At 54.8% G+C, this 17,295-nt stretch overlaps 1 non-coding gene across 1 annotated transcript; it reads right to left on the bottom strand.

Annotated features, from left to right (window-relative positions):
- Positions 1–4,404: 4,404 nt before the first annotated feature.
- Positions 4,405–4,523, bottom strand: LOC147571416 (5S ribosomal RNA). The gene has a single exon (XR_015247452.1). It is a non-coding gene; the product is annotated as a 5S ribosomal RNA (ribosomal RNA).
- Positions 4,524–17,295: the final 12,772 nt, after the last annotated feature.

Raw genomic sequence — 17,295 nt, 5'->3', positions numbered from 1 at the left:
CTCAGCCTGCCTGCTTGCCGGCCTGCCAGCCTGCCTGTGTGCCTGCCTGCCAGCCTGCCTGTTTGCCTGCATGCCAGCCTGCCTGCTTGCCGTCCTTCCAGCCTGCCTGTGTGCCTGCCTGCCAGCCTGCCTGCTTGCCTGCATGCCAGCCTGCCTGCTTGCCTGCCTCTCAGCCTGCCTGCTTGCCTGTCTGCCAGCCTGCTTGCCGGCCTGCCAGCCTGCCTGCTTGCCTTCCGGCGCGGGCCCTGGGCCCCGGCCCCGGGCGGGTGGCAGAGGCCCCGCAACAGGACCCTGGCAACGCGCTGTGGCCCAAGCCCCGGCGTTCTCCAATCCCGGGACTCTTGGGGGCTGCTCCAGGCGTGGCCCCACTTCCGCCTTCGCTACCATCCCGAACCGCACAGCTAGGCACCTCGTAGCCGCGCACCACACCCCGCTGGGCTGGTCACTGGGAAGTGGGTGGAGCGAGCTTGGGGCATCAGGCCCGTCGTGCCTTCCGGGCCCGCCCCGCTGGGATCTCAGCGCCTCCTCCCCAGCCCTGGGGCAAGCGCCGCCAGCCACCAGGCCTTTCCCTCCCGTCTGCCCCACCTGGTGCAAACCCACCCGGAGCCCCCAGCGCCCCCAGCACCATCACCAGCCCGAGGCCGCTGCCCTAGGTGGGCCTGGTGAAATGCCAGGGGCCCTGGGAATGAGGGCTCCAGGGAGGGAAGAGGTCCAGGACCCAGGGAGCCCAGGGCTGTGGCGGATGCGGAGTCTGGAGTCGCGCTGCCCCTCCGCTCCCTCCTTGGTTCTTGTATCCCCCCACCCAGGCCCCACCCCCCAGCCCCCAGGCGCCAGACTCCCATTCCGCCCACACCGTAACCCCCCCCTGGAGCGGATGCGGGTTTGGGTGGTGTGTCAGGAAAGGTGCACAGGTGGACTGTCGCTTCCAGTCCCTGCAGTGGGATTTGGCCGGTTTCCGGGAGTGGGGAGCGTGCCCCGTTGAAGTGCCCTGGGGTGTGCGGGCACGGCGGAGGGGGGGGGGGCGAGGCGGGGCGGGGCCGAGCCAGGCACGGCCGCCTTGCTGGCCCGGGAGGGGCTGAGGGAACGGTAGCTGGGGTGTGTTTGGCCCCAGCAGCGCCGCTCCCTGGGGAGACAGGGACGCAGGCAGGGAGGGGGGACGGGCGGCGGGCGCCAGAGGAGTGGTGAAGGAGGCCAAAGGCTTAAAAGGCAAAGGCCTACAGCACCCGGTATTCCGAGTCCGTCTCCCTTCCAAGTGGGAACCAGGCCCGACCCTGCTTAGCTTCCCAGAGAAGACGCGGTCGGACGCGTTCTGGCTGCTATGGCCGAACAGGCCATCGGCTGCCGCTGGGCGCTTCAAGAGCCTGCTGCACCCGTGCCAAGCCAAGCGGGTGCCGCGCCTCACCCATGCACGCGCCTCACTGCCTGCCTGACTGCCTGCCAGCCTGCCTGCCTGCCTGCTCGCCTGCCTGCCAGCCTGCCTGCTTGCCTGCCTGCCAGCCTGCCTGCTTGCCTTGCGCCGCCCTCCGCCGCGGGCCCTGGGCCCCGGGCCCCGGGCCCCGGGCGGGTGGCAGAGACCCCGCAAGAGGACCCTGGCAACGCGCTGTGGCCCAAGCCCCGACGTTCTCCAATCCCGGGACTCTTGGGGGCTGCTCCAGGCGTGGCCCCACTTCCGCCTCTGCTTCCGTCCCGAACCGCACCGCTGGGCACCTGCAGCCGCGCACCACACCATGCTGGGCTGGTCACTGGGAAGTGGGTGGAACGAGCTTGGGGCATCAGGCCAGTCGTGCCTTCCCGGCCCGCTCCGCTGGGATCTCAGCGCCTCCTCCGCAGCCCTGGGGCGAGCGCCGCCAGCCACCAGGCCTTTCCCTCCCGTCTGCCCCACGTGGTGCAAACCCACCCGGAGCCCCCAGCGCCCCCAGACACCATCACCAGCCCGAGGCCGCTACCCTAGCTGGGCCTCGTGAAATGCCAGGGGCCCTGGGGATGAGGGCTCGAGGGAGGGAAGAGGTCTAGGACCCAGGGAGCCCAGGGCTGTGGCGGAGGCGGAGTCTGGAGTCGCGCTGCCCTCCGCTCCCTCCTGGGTTCTTGTATCCACCCACCCAGCCCCCACCCCCCAGCCCCCAGGCGCCAGCCTCCCGTTCCGCCCACACCGTAACCCGCCCCTCGGAGCAGGTGCGGGTTTGGGTGGTGTGTCAGGAAAGGTGCACAGCTGGACTGTCGCTTCCAGTCCCTGCAGTGGGATATGGCCCATTTCCGGGAGTGGGGAGCGTGCCCCGTTGAAGTGCCCTGGGGTGCGCGGGCACGGGGTTGGGGGGGGGAGGCGAGGCGGGGCGGGGCCGGGCCAGGCAAGGCCGCCTTGCTGGCCCGGGAGGGGCTGAGGGAACATTAGCTGGGGCGTATTTGGCCCCAGCAGTGCCGCTCCCTGGGGAGACAGGGATGTAGGCAGGGAGGGCGGACGGGCGGCGGGCGCCAAAGGAGTGGTGAAGGAGGCCAAAGGCTTAAAAGGCAAAGGCCTACAGCACCCGGTATTCCGAGTCCGTCTCCCTTCCAAGTGGGAACCAGGCCGACCCTGCTTAGCTTCCCAGAGAAGACGCGGTCGGACGCGTTCTGGCTGCTATGGCCGAACAGGCCAGTGGTGCCGCTGGGCGCCTCAAGAGCCTGCTCCACGCATCCCAAGCCCAGCGGGTGCCGCGCTTCACCCATGCACGCGCCTGCCTGCCTGCCTGCCTGCCTGCCAGCCTTCCTGCTCGCCTGTCTGCCAGCCTGCCTGCTTGCCTGCCTGCCAGCCTGCCTGCTTGCCTGCCTGCCAGACTGCCTGCTTGCCTGCCTGCCAACCTGCCTGCTCGCCTGCCTGCCAGCCTGCCTGCTTGCCTGCCTGCCAGCCTGCCTGCTTGCCTCCCTGCCAGCCTGCTTGCCTTACTGCCAGCCTGCCTGCTTGCCTGCCTGCTTGCCTGCCTGCCAGCCTGCCGGCTTCCCTGCCTGCCAGCCTGCCTGCTTGCCTGCCTGCCAGCCTGCTTGCCTGCCTGCCAGCCTGCCTGCTTGCCTCCCTGCCAGCCTGCCTGCCAGCCTACCTGCCTGCCTGCCAGCCTGCCTGCTTGCCTGCCTGCCAGCCTGCCTGCTTGCCTGCCTGCCAGCCTGCCTGCCAGCCTGCCTGCTTGCCTGCCTGCCAGCCTGCCTGCCAGCCTGCCTGCCTGCCTGCCTGCCAGCCTGCCTGCCTGCCTGCCAGCCTGACTGCCTGCCTTCCTGCCAGCCTGCCTGCTTGCCTCCCTGCCAGCCTGCCTGCCAGCCTACCTGCCTTCCTGCCAGCCTGCCTGCTTCCCTGCCTGCCAGCCTGCCTGCTTGCCTCCCTGCCAGCCTGCCTGCCAGCCTGCCTGCCTGCCTGCCTGCCTGCCAGCCTGCCTGCCTGCCTGCCAGCCTGCCTGCCTGCCTGCCTGCCAGCCTGCCTGCTTGCCGGCCTGCCAGCCTGCCTGCTTGCCTTCCGCCGCGGGCCCTGGGCCCCGGGCCCCGGGCGGGTGGCAGAGGCCCCGCAACAGGACCTTGGCAAGGCGCTGTGGCGCAAGCCCCGGCCTTCACCGATCCCGGGACTCTGGCAGACTGCTCCCGGCTTGGCCCCACGCCCGCCTCCGCTTCCATCCCGCACCGCACCGCACCGCACCACGTCGGGCAGCTCACTGGGAAGAGGGTGGAAGCGAGCGTGGGGCATCAGGCCGGCCGTGCCTTCTGGGCGCCCCCCCTCCCGCCGGGTTCTCAGCGCCTCCTCCCCAGTCGCAGGGCGAGCGCAGCCAGCCCGGAGGCCCCAGCGCCCCCACAGAACATCACCAGCCCGAGCCCACTGCCGTAGCTGGGCCTGGCGAAATGCCGGGGGCCCTTGGGATGGGGGCTGGAGGGAGGGAAGAGGTCCGGGACCCAGGGAGCCCAGTCCTGTGGCGGCGTCTGAGTCTGGGGTCTCGCTGCACCGCCCCCCCGCCCGCTCCTGTGTTTTTGGATCCACCCACCCAGCCCCCACCCTCCAGTCCCCAGGCGCCAGCCCCCGGTCCCGCCCTCGCCGCACCCCCCCACCCCTCCGTGCGGGTGCAGTGTCCGGAAAGGTGCAAAGCTGGGGCGTGGCTTCCAGCCGGTGCAGTGGGATTTCGCCCAGTGCGGGGAGCGGGGAGCGGACCCCTTGTGAAGTGCCGTGGGGTGTGCGGGCTCGGGGGGGCGGGGCGGGGCCAGGCTAGGCCAGGCCAGGCCGCTTTGCCGGCCCGGGAGGGGCTGAGGGAGCAGTGGCCGGAGTGTGTTTGGCCCCCGGAGCCGCGCTCCCCTCCCCGGGGAGAGAGGGACACACGGAGGGAGGGGGGAGGGGCGGCGGGCGCCAAAGGAGAGGTCAAGGAGGCCAGAGGCAACAGGCAAAAGGCAAAAGACAAAAGCCTACAGCACCCGGTATTCCCAGGCGGTCTCCCATCCAAGTACTAACCAGGCCCGACCCTGCTTAGCTTCCGAGATCAGACGAGATCGGGCGCGTTCAGGGTGGTATGGCCGTAGACGCCGGCGGCTGCCGCTGGGCGCCTCAGGAGCCTGCTCCACGCGTCCCAAGCCCAGCGTGTGCCGCGCTTCACCCATGCACCTGTCTGCTTGCCTTCCTGCCTGCCTGCTTACCTGCCTGCCAGCCTGCCAGCCTGCCCGCCGCCGCAGTCCGTCTTGGGCCCCTGGTTGGTGGCGGTGGTCGCCCAAGAGGACCCTGGCAACACGCTGTGGCACAAGCCGAGGCGTTCTCCAATTCTGGGACTCTTGCAGGTTGCTCGCGGCTTGGCCACACACGCGCCTCCGCTTCCATCCCGCACCGCACCGCACCTCCCAGCCCCGCACCACACCGCGCTGCTCCGCAGCACACCGCTCCTCACCACACCACATTGGGCTGCTCAGTGGGAAGGTGAAAGTGAGCCTGGGCCGTCTGGCAGGCCCTGCCTTCCGGGCCCGCTCTGCCCTGTCTTCAGTGCCTCCTCCCCAGCCCTATGGCTCTTGCAGCCAGCCTCCTGGCTTTTCCCTCCCGTCTGCCCCACCTCGTCAAACCCTACCGGCAGCCCCAGTGCTCCCAGAGAATATCACCAGTCCCAGCCAGCTCCGCTTGCGGAGACCCTTGCTCGCCTCCCACCCCACCACCCCACACCTCGTCCTGGTTCAGGAGAATAGATCTATTCCCAGATAGGTAGACAGATAGTTCAAGGACCGAGAGACACCCTTTCAAGGTGATTGACAGAGAAAGGAACACGTTGGGATAAGAGACGGGCAGATAGGGAGAGTCAGTATAAGAGGGACATGGGGAGGGGGGTGTGGAAAGGGAGATGGAAAGGGGGAGGGAGACAGAGATGGAGTCGGGGAGGGCGTGGGAGTGGTATTGAAGCAGAGACCTCTGGATTATCCAACACAGAGACACCCCATACTCTAGGAACTACACACAAAGAGGCTGTGTTGGAGAGACAGTTACCCCTCGGGAGGGTCATGGTGCTGGGGCGGGTTTAGGCAAAGTGGCCGTGTCTTGAAGTTGACTCATGACTCCTTGGATCCCAAGGGCCTGCAGCCTAGGCCTCAGGAGGCCCGTCTGATCCCTCCTCCCATTCCTGTCAGGGCCAAGTATGAGATGTGTGTGTGTTTGGGTGGGGGTGTGGGTGGTGGTAATGTGTGTGTGTGTGTGTGTGTGTGTGTGTGTGTGTGCGCGCGCACGAGCGCGTGTGTGTCTATGCGTGTGTTGGTGGGTGGGAGCACTCCCTTGCGAGTAATTCCTTCAAGTGATTCTCCCTCTGTTTCTCCCGGCTCTTCTGGCCTTTGGGCGCAGCCTCGCCTTGGTCTCTGCGGTCAGAACGAGAGCGGGGACCTGCATGCCAACGGCGCCTCTGGGCCCGGGGTGGTGGGCCTTCTGGTGTCCTGAGCTCGTGTCGGAATGGGGAAGACTTGGCCTCATCAGGGGCAAAGGGCACTCATCGTCAGAACAATAGTAGCATCCTTTAGGAGCTCTACTGTATTTTATAAACATATACACCATCTATACTTGCCCCCATTAGATGCATACGACACCACCTCCTCCTTCAAGATGTAGGGTCTGTCCCTTTTTCCACCCTACTAAATCTGGCCTGGCTTAGGATTGTTGTGACCAGTAGAGAATGGTAGTGTTATACCCTGAATTCGTGATCCCCAGAGACCACCAGGGAGCCGAGTCCGATGCAAAAGGGAAGAGCCTTTATTCGAGCTAGCTCGAGCTCAATCTCCTGCCTGCATCAACGCAGCGGTGACATGCTGGAGAGAAAGAGAGAGACTTTCAAAAGCACAAAGGTTTTATAGGGATCATGGCCTTAGCCGATTGGCTGGGGAAGGGTCGTGGACTCAGCCGATTGGCTGCCAAAGTGTGGTCCCAATCAGATATTGTCAGAGTCACTTGCAACTTGTTAAAAATGCAAATGTTGGGCCTGGTGGTCACAGACCTACTGAATCAGAGACTCTGGGGGTGGGGCTCAGCAATCTGTGTTTCACCAAGTCTTCCAGGAGATTCTGATGCCCCTGAAGCTTAAGAACCACTGTGTCTGAGGATCTCTAACATGTTTGGCCTCGGTGTATACAGAACGTTTCTCCCTGGTCCCCTATTAACCATTGGCCGTCAGCCTTGCTGTGCTATATAAATACCTAGCATCAGACACCATCCCCGGAGACTCTGATGAATTGGTTTGGGGAGGGGTAAAATGCTCCCAGGTCATTCTAAGCCTGGACAGGGTTGAGGGCTCCTGCCTCTGGCCCCCACCTGAGAGAAGCCCTCCCTCTTCTACTCACACTGTCCACGCCTCTCACACTCCCCTTCCTCCCACCTCAGACTTCGGAAGAATGCCTCAATCAATCGGTAGCCTGCTTTCTTAGAAAACATAAGTTCCTTAAGGGGAGGAGGCGTGTCCTGAGGGTTGAGCAGGAACTTCTTTCTGCGGCCATGTCGGGGACATGGTCACTAGTAGGCCGGCCTAGGTGTGCTCTTTCAGTCGCCGTGACGCTTAAGCAATTCTGGGCCTGCCTTTTAAGAGGCCTGGATGTTTTCGATTTCTCTCTCAGAAGTCTTGCTCCGATTTTTGCTGCCGCTGGGAATCCAGACTCTGCTGGTGAGAACGGGGAGCCCCACAGAGAGGTCTCGTTCACGCTCTGTGGTCAAATGGCCAGCCAGCTCCCAGCTGGCCAGCAGCAGCCCCTGCTGCCTGTACGTGAGGGAGACATCTAGGATGCCCAGTCAGCTGAGCCTTAACAGGACAGCCGTTTCCTCTGATGGCATTTGATGGCCATTTGTTGGCAGCAGCTGTAGAAACTCAAGTCTTTACCACCCAGATGAACCCAGAGAATGCGCAGAGTTATGAGAGATAATAAGAATAAATTGCTTTAAACCACCAAGTTTTGAGAGTGTTTGTTTCACGACCATCTTACATCAGACCGATTCTATAATTGTTTCTTGAAACCATATGTGACCTCAAAATAGATTATGAGTCCCTTAAGGGCCTCAACGATGCCCATCGTTGTTGGTTCTTGTACTTGAGTTCAGTGCAGTAGGTGGCATATTCATTCCACCAGAAATGCTTATCGAGGGGCACCTGGGCTTCTCAGTGGGTTGCGTGTCTGACTTCGTCTCGGGCCATGGTGTCGCCTGCCATCAGTGAGTTGGACTCCCGAATTCAGCTCGCTGCTGTAAGGGCAGCGCCTGCCTGAGATCCTCTGTCCCCCCATCCCCCTGTATGCTTTCAAAGAAACATTAAAGAAAAAAAGTGCTTCTTGAGCCGGCACTATGGTCAGAGTAGGCAGTTGTAGGATGCCTGGAGGCCGGCAGAAGAGGAAGTTCTGGCCAGCTATCAGGAAAATCAGAATCAGAAGCCATTCCTGGCAGTACTCTAAAACAAAGCCACGAGAGGCTGGATCAGACCGGACAGGCCCAAGATGGCGTGGACCATAACAGAAAACCCTTGACCAAATAGGGAAGAAAAGGCACAAAACCCTGCTTCCAAGAAGTCTAGTTCCCAAGTAGTGAATATTTTACCCTTTGTCGATGAAACAGAGAAACCCGAACCCCAGGGCACACAGCTCTCTCTCGCTCGCTCTCTCTCTCTCTCTCGCTCTCTCTCTCTCAGTACCCAGTCTCACATCTAAAGGGTATACTTTCACTTTCATAAACTTTGCTATTTGTACCACTCATCCACCGTGTTGGACCTCTCCTGGAAATCTTTTTTGTGAGGAGACCGAAAGCCTTCGGCGACATCTTTGGATTGGGCTAGGTTGAGGCCTCAGGGCCCGCGGTCTTCCCAGTTTATGCAGCCACGTTATGTGTCAGGCTTCGGCGAGGTATTATCGTGTCGACTATGTTCGTTAAAGTCCCTGATGTACCAGCGGGCACGGACACTCACCCAATGAGGAAAGCACGAACGAGGACACGTCAAGTCACAGGAAGGGTTGTTCATGCACTACTTTTTGAGCCTCTACTACGTGCCCGGCACTGGACTGCCAACTCAGTGACCTTTCGCCGTGTGATGAAACTCGGCTTCTTACACGGCGCACAGAGCAGAACGTAAGGGCAGCCACACAACACCCTGGGAAGGGTGTAGGAAGTTCACGAACCAGTCTCAAAGTTGTCTGTGGGGGTGCAGTTGAGAGAAGGCCTTGGTCTGGGTCATCTCTTGGCACTTACCGCTCACGATGCCCACGTAGGGAAGGATCTCAGTTCTGTATGGAGATTCATCGGGTGGCAGTCGCCCGTTTGAAGTGGTCAGACATAGAGAGGTGTGTCTGAAGAGCCTGACAGTTTGCTGTGAACATCTTCCCCTTTTTAATGGGATTTCAGCCGTTTGGGGCCCCTGTAGACCTCCTCTGGTTTTGCGTCTTTTCAGTTCTGGGGTGTCAGCGGATGCTGCCAGCGGCAGTACCTTCAACTGTTTGTGTCGCTGCTTGACACAGGCCCCTGCTCGACGTGACAGACTCCATTTTGCTCTCTACAGGTGACGTGGGGCCTATGCGCAATTTTGTGACTCCAGTGTGGACCGGTTGTCTTGTTTTCAACCCTTCGTTTAGAGACCACAGTAAAGGCTCTTGTCTATGCTTCCTCCCTCTCTCTTTGCCTCCTGACCTGTTCTGGTGCTTTCCTATGTGGCCCCCTCATGGCACGGCCCCTCCTCTTGGGTTCTGTAAGAAACAAATTATATTTTCAATGGCAGTCATCCCCTGATCTGTTGGCCCCTGATCTGATCTTTCGATTTCAGAAAACTGAAATTTTCTATTCATACACTATGTTTTAGGGGCGCCTCGGGGGCTTAGTCAGTGAAGTGTCAGACTCTTGGTTTTGGTTCAGGTCATGGTCTCATGGTAGGTGGGATTGAGCACCGCGCTGGGCTCTGTGCTGACCGCCCGGAGCCTTCTTGGGATCTCTCTCTCTCTCTCTCTCTCTCTCTGCCCTTCCTCCCACCTCATGCTTTCTCTCTCTCAAAAAAATAAATGATTAGACATTAAAAAATTATAATATATATATATATATATACACACACACACTATATTTTAAAACAGCCCTGAATGACAAGACACTTCACAGGCACTTTGAAGAGTGAACAAGAGTGAACAAATAAAGGATGGATGAACACTGCGCTTTTCAAACAACAGGCCAGGATGGAGTCACTTATATGAAACCCCGAAAGACTCCTCACCACAAGACTTATCATCTTAAACCCAACTTCAGGTTCAGCCTCTCTCCCAGGAGTGGAATTTTGAACCAACCACATGGGCTGGAATTCTCCAGATCAGCACTAGAGAGGTAATCTGCACGCTGAGACCTCCCTGATCTTTCCCCTAGGGGCAGGTGACCTTGCCTCAAAGAATCCTTTCTTTTCTTTTGCTAATAACCAATTGTCCTACCTCAGTTCTGCCTATAAAAGGCTTCCCTGTGGTGCAGTTTCCTTCTCTTTGTCAGATGGCATGCTGTCCACTTCGTGAATCATTGACTAAAACCAACTAGACTTTTATTTTTTTCATGTTTCTTTATTTTGGAGTGAGAGAGAAATGTAGAATCTGAAGCAGGTTCCAAGCTCTGAGCTGTCCACACAGAGCCTGATGCAGGGCTCGAACTCACAGACTGCGAGATCATGACCTGGGCCAAAGTCGGACGCCCAACCGACTGAGCCACCCAGGCACCCCACCGATTAGGCTTTTAAAGTTACTCGTTTGAATTTTTGTTCTTTAACCCAATATTCTCAACAAGTTTTTATATTTTAGTCTATAGTAGATTCCCTTTTCTCCATAAAATTACAGGTTCCGTAAAGTGGAGGACATCTAAAACTTTGTACGGAGGGGCGCCTGGGCGGCTCAGTCAGTCGAGCAGCCGACTTGGGCTCAGGTCGTGATCTCAGGGCAGGTCACGATCTCAAGGCTTGTGAGTTCGAGCCCCACGTTGGGCTCTGCGCTGACAGCTCAGACCCTGGAGCCGCTTCTGATTCCATGTCTCCCTCTCTCTCTCTGCCCCTCCCCCGCCCACGCTCTGTCTCTGTCTCTCAAAAATAAATGAACATTAAAAAGAATGAACAACAACACAAAATCTTTGTATGGAAAAGACCAGAACTTGGGAGATTCTCCCTGCACTGAGCACCCAGGATGAAGAGTGACTCAGACTCTGCCTTTGTACTGAAAGTGGAATTTGGTTGATTTTTTTTTTTTTTAAATTAAGCTTTCAAAAACAAGACAACCGGTCCAAAAATGGAGTCACTTATGCTAAGCCCTATGTCACCAAACTAGGATTTAATTACAGTTTTGGCTCTCTCAGAAATGAAATCTTAAACCGTTCAATTAAGAATCACCCCACCAGCTTGGTGAAGTTTTGGGGTGGCGATGGGGTTCATGGGGCCTGGAGCCGATGGCCAAGAAAGAAGGTTTTTCTTTTTCTTTTAATTTATGTTTCGGTACTTATTTTTGAGACAGAGAGAAAGCACAAGTCAGGGGAGAGGCAGAGAGAGGACACAGGGTCTGAAGCGGGCTCCACGCTGACAGCAGAGAGCCCAATGTGGGGCTGGAACTCACAACCTGTGAGATCGTGACCTTAGTGGAAGTCAGATGCTTAGCTGACTGAGCCACCCAGCGGCCCCAAAAAAGAATTCTTGAACACAGACGATATTGGTGCAAAAAGGTGATTTTATTAAAGCACGGGGACAGAGCCAGTGGGCAGAAAGAGCTGAACTGGGGTTTGTGAAGAATGGTTGGATTTCTACTATGGGGTTGGGGACAAAACGTTAAAAGAGAGGCCTCCGGAGGGACTTTGATATGCTAAAGAGGACCCCTAAGGTACCTGAGGCCTTGCGAAAGTCAAGCTGAGGTTGTTTGTCTCTCTAGCAAAGCATTAACATTGAGACAGTGGGGAGTTCCTGGAGTGAAGTCTTACTCGGCCCGCCTCCGATATCTGTCGATGGGCTGCGGGTTATAAGGAAATTGAATTTTACCTGCCATTTCCTTCTTGCCTTTGTTCCCCACGCCACTGTGGACGGGTGTGGTTGGGGTTACAGGAAACGGAGTCTACGGGTTTCTGGAAATTAGGCTATTGATAACGCCGCCTTTCTCCTGTAATTTACTAAGACGTTTGCAGACTGATGGAGACACTTGTCCCGAGGGACTGGGATCTCTCAGTTAACCATTTGTTTTGTCGTGTTTTGTTTCTTTCCTTTGTCTTCAGGCAGCCAGGTGTGCCTGAGGCACCTCTCACGCGTCCCACCCGGGGGAGGGCTTGTATTTTGCCCTGCCTGCCTCATGCTCCCTCATCAAGCTCTAGTTAGGGAATCTTCTTTATAAGCCCCTCTCATCACCTAGAAGAAAGTAACCTTGTCATAACTGATATGGGCAGCAAAGGCAGAAAAGAATGCAGATGAAATTCAATTTCCTTCTGACCTGCAGCCCATTGACGGATCCTTGAGGCCGGCAGAGTGAAACATTTCTCTGGGAACTCCAGACCCTTTTACCGTTAATGCTTTGCCAGGGGGGAGAACAACTTTTGCTTCACGATAGCTAGGCTTCTGGATTCTGTAAGTCTTCTTTAACATATAAAAGTCCTTCTGGAAACGTCTCCTAGTCTCGACCTCCCCCAACTCCCAAGTATATCATCAGTCTCTCCTAACAATCCCAGGGCAGCTCTCTCTGCCCCTAAGTTCTGTCCCCATGCTTTAATAAAACCACCTCTTTGCACCAACGCTCTGCCTGCTTAAAGTATTCTATTTGTCAATAGGCTGCAGGTTATAAGCAAATTTAATTTTATCTACATTGCTTTCTGCCTTTGCTGCCCATATCAGTGAACATATAGTGCAACATTGGTTTCAGGAGTAGAATTTAGTGATGCATCGCTTCACATATACTTTTCATATAATACCCCGTGCTCATCATAACACCTTCATACCGTCACGCATTTAGCCTATCCCCCACTCACCTCCCTCCATCAACCCCCAGTTTGTTCTCTATCATTAAGAGTCTCTCGGGGACGTCTGGGTGGCACAGTCAGTTAAGGCGTCTTCAGCTCAGGTCATGATCTCGCTGTTCATGAGTTTGAGCCCTGTGTTGGGCTCTGTGCTGACAGCTCGGAGCCTGGAGCCTGCCTCGGATTCTGTGTCTCCCCCTCTCTCTCTCTCTCTGCCCGTCCCCTGCTTGTGTTCTGTCTCTCTCTCAAAAAATAAATACACATAACAACAACAACAAACGTCTCTTAGGGTTTGCTTCTCTCTCTTTCGATTCCCCTTCCCATAGGAGAGCTTCCCCTGCTGGCCTCCTGACTCCATTCTGTTGTTACAGCAAATGCCGGGCATCCAGCACGAGCTTGTCCAGGGACAAGCATGCAGGGAATCAGAACGGACTGTTTATTTTGCACTGGTGTTCGCTCAGTGGAGTCACCTCCAAAGCCTGAACGTTGGGCTGGAGGTTTACTGAGTTTTTACATATACGTGCTTCCGGGTTGGGCAGGACTAGTTTAGCGAAGTTTCTGGTTCCTGGCTGCTGGCCGATGCAAGAGGCAAGCAAGATTGCAGAAACTAAAACCATGCAGGGGAGTACCTGGCCTCAGACATCGGGCTGCCCTTTTTTGTTTGCATTTATCAGCTTTCCTCCTCCTCATTGTATGAGGGGTTTTTTTTTCCCTTAAAGTTTTTATTTATTTATTTTTGAGAGAGAGAGAGAGTGAGTGCAAGTGGGGTAGGAACAGAGAGAGAGAGAAAGAGAGAGAATCCCAAGCGGGCTCCACGCTGTCAGTGCAGAGCCCAATGCGGGGCTAAAACCCACAAGCTGTTTGATCAGGACCTAGGCTGAAGTCAGACGCTTAGCCCCCTGAGCCACCTGGGTGTCTCTATATGAGGTTTTTTTAAATTAATTTTTACCCAAGTTACATCACATTCAACGAGATGGCCTGTTTTCTAGGTTACTTAACTCAAATCTGCAGATATTATCAGGGAGAGAATCAGTTTAGCATATTTCAAACAAGCTTCATCTTTGGGAGAGAGCGTGTGTGTGTGTGTGTGTGTGTGTGTGTGTGGTGGGGGGAGGGTAGTGAACAAGTGTAGGGGAAAAAACAAAATGTTCCTGAAAGATATTAGCTCTAGATTTATTTAGAAAGAAACATGAGAGGGGCACCTGGGTGGCTCAGTGCCTTAAGCATCCAACTCTTGGTTTTGGCTCAGGTCACGATCTCATGATCTCATGGTTTGTGAGTTCCAGTTCCTGCTTGGGATTCTGTCTCTCCCTCTCTCTGCCCCTGCCCCACTCACTCTCTGTGTCTCTCTCAAAATAAATACATAAAGTTAAAAAAAAAAAAAAAAAAGAAAGAAAGAAAGAAAGAAAGAAAGAGGGGCGCCTGGGTGGCTCACTCGGTTGAGTGTCCGACTTCAGCTCGGGTCATGATTCACAGTTCCTGGGTTCGAGCCCCGCGTCAGGCTCTGACAGCTCAGAGTCTGGAGGCTGCTTGGGAGCCTGTGGCTCCCTCTCTCTCTGCCCCTCCCCGGCTCGTGCTGTGTCTGTCTGTCTGTCTCTCTCTCAAAAATGAATAAACATGAAAACTGAATAAAAAAATAAAATGGAAAAAAGAAAGAAAAATGAGACAAAGGTAAAGGGACAGAATAAAGAAAAAAGAAAAGTGAGGGGGCGGGGGAAAGAGTAGAGGAAAAAAATAGATAAAAAACCCCAAAAGGATAAAACTAATTGTGGTCAGATTCCCTCAGGTTACAACAAGCAGCTTTCTGAGCTAAAATGACCAAAAACTCAGGTCCGGCCATGGTCTTACAAGGGTGCTTGGCATCCCCTAACAATGGCTGTGCGATACTGTGAGTTATAATAAGCAATGTGCAATTTGGTCTTCCTCTGTCCTTGTTGCAGGGTTTTCGCCTCAGTACCCGGGACTTGTTTTCTTGCTGTGTGGAAGAAGGAAGAGAGGGGCACAAAATGAGGAGCAGGCAAAAGTCTATTAGAGTAGTATGAAAGCTGTCTTTACAGAGAGGGGGCATTTGAAAGTGAATACCAGCCACTGTAGGCAAGGCCCCTTGTTTTCTAAGGTTCTGGTCAGCCCTCCCTTCCCTTCCCCCCTGTTCCTTCTCAGGTTCTATCCTCACTGGCTGGATAACTCTAGGTGCCAGGTTGCCCACTCCTGATTGACTCGACTCCATTGTGTGAGGAGTCAGGCTGATCATAGCGTCCTTCCTATAACGCAAGTCTTATGGTTTCCTTTTTTCACTTAGGTAGTTTGAGTGTTAAATTCCTGAGGGAGCGTAGGTGGTATCTGTTACATTCTGGAGAAGGATCTTACGCCCGAGGGGGTTTGCTATGGTCAAACACTCCCAGCATCGTTCCAAAATACGTGTTTTTTCCCACCCAGGGACCTCAAGTCCTAACCTTTCCCTCTCTGCCTATTTTATCCTATCTTTTCCCTCTCGTATCCAACGCCCTTCATGGAGCTCCTAAAACTCCTGAAATTTCCTAACTGAGGAAAGCAGTAAAGTGGTCTTTTATTATTCATAAGATGTCCCTTTCTGTTTTTTTTTTTTTTAATTTTTTTTTCAACGTTTTTTTTATTTTATTTTATTTTATTTTTGGGACAGAGAGAAACAGAGCATGAACGGGGGAGGGGCAGAGAGAGAGGGAGACACAGCATCGGAAACAGGCTCCAGGCTCCGAGCCATCAGCCCAGAGCCTGACGCGGGGCTCGAACTCCCGGACCGCGAGATCGTGACCTGGCTGAAGTCGGACGCTTAACCGACTGCGCCACCCAGGCGCCCCATAAGATGTCCCTTTCAATGACACCAGAATATATATTGATAAGATGGCTTTGGGGAAAAGCCCCAAGGGATAGGGGCTGGTCGCCATGGGAACAGCATCAGGATTAGAGGGGTGGGGAAGGCAGAGGGGCTGGCAGTTGAGTTCAACCCACAATGGCCAAAGGTTTAATCGGCCATGCCTATGTAACGGAGCCTTCACGGAACCCCAGCAGGATGGGGTTTGGAGAGCTTTAGGGCTGGTGACCTTGTGGAGATTTGGGGAGAGTGGCACGGGACGCTCTGGGTCTGTCCCCCCCATACCTTGCCCGCTGCATCTTTTCCGTCCGGCTATTCCTGAGTAATATTGTTGGAGTAGGCAACTGACACCTAATACCTGAAGGTCAGCAATGAGGAGGTCCCAGCTGGCTATAGGGAAGGTCAGAGACCTGTGCTGACAGTACTTCCCAAGAAGACAGGTCACGATGGCAGATGCCGCGACAGGAGCCCTCTGACTAAAATGGGAAGAAAGAAGCATGAAACCCTGTTACGGGCCCCAAGTGATGCGTATTCTGCCTCTAGTCAACAATTGCTGATCAAAGACAGAAACCCAAACCTCGGGACGCGGTTCTGTCCCTCACGTTCTCCGCTCTCATCTCTCAAGAGTGTACCTTTTGTCGTAATAAACTTTGCCACTTGTGTCACTTACGTGCTGTGCCGCTCGTCTGTCCTTGAATTCATTCTCATGACAAGACCAAGAAACTTCAGGTTCTTGAGGTCCAGTTGGGTGGAGGCCCCAGAACCTGGATTCTCCCCAGTTCGACCAGGAACAATATCCTTTTATAATCAACTGGCAATCTAGTAAGTAAACTGTGATTTCCAGAATTCTGTGACCTGCTCTAGCAAATGAATTGAACCAAAAGACGGGGGGTTTGTGGTAACTTCCAATCTGTAGCCAATCAGTCAGAAGCACCATGGAAACAACAACCTTGGACTTGCTGTGGGCATCTGAAGGGGCAGGCACAATTTATGGAACTAAGTCCTTTATTTTTTTCTTTAGGTTTATTCATTTATTATTTCTAAGGCAGAAAGAGACAGAGCGAGAGAGAGAGAGAGAGAGAGAGAGAGCACACGTGGGTGAGTGGCAGAGAGAGAAAGAGAGAGAGAATCGGAAGCAGGCTCCAGCTGTCAGCACAGAGCCCACCGCAGGGCTTGAACTCACAAATCACAAGATCACGACCTGAGCTGAAGCCGGAAACTCAACCAACGGAGCCATCCAGGTGCCCCATGTGAGACTAGGTCCTTAATATGTGGGATCCGATAACATCAGGTAGATAGGGTCAGAACTGAGTTAGATTATAGGACACCCAGAGAGTGTCACAGAATTGCTTGATGTGTGCAGACTTCCCCATGTCTGATGTCAGAAGTGAAACAGCGTTGTAGTAGAGTATTGAGAACAGAGGAGACACGCAAGAGTGTGTTTTGTCTTACTTTTACAGGCTCTTTAGGAAGTCACTAGCAAGAAATGGACCAATCACAGCTGGAGATTATTTCCATTGCTATTCTTACTTTTTGGGTTCACAAATAAGGACTCCAAAGAGCTTTTTGTCTACGTGGGTTATTGGCAACTGTTATTTCCCTTATTAGAAATTACAATCTGTATGATGTTTCAGTAGCTTGCTTTCACTTCCAGTTTGAAAATCTATAATATTTTTAGGCTTTTAAAGAGCCCCGATGACTAACCTTAAAACATTCCATTCATTTTTTTTTTTAAATTACGAATGATCGGCCTCAAAATGATGCTATAACTCAACGGACATCATGATACTGTAAACAATGTTCTGTTGCATAAGACAAAATAAGGTACGTTATTAATACCTTACGAAAGCTAAGTGGAAGCATTATTAAAGCTTTATTAAAGCTTTTATTTAATATTAAATGTTAATCATATTTCCCTCCATAGGATTATCGGCAGATTTCTCGTCAGAAACCTGAGAGGCCAGAAGGAAAAATGAATGTCAACCAAGAATCCTATATCTTGCAAACGATCCTTCAA

The sequence above is a fragment of the Puma concolor genome, unplaced genomic scaffold, assembly GCF_028749965.1.
Source record: "Puma concolor isolate L17-30 unplaced genomic scaffold, mPumCon1.1.hap2 unalloc_scaffold_28, whole genome shotgun sequence".
Taxonomy (NCBI): domain Eukaryota; kingdom Metazoa; phylum Chordata; class Mammalia; order Carnivora; family Felidae; genus Puma; species Puma concolor.
Note: the sequence above shows the minus strand (reverse complement) of the source record. Positions and strands in the feature narration are given on the sequence as shown.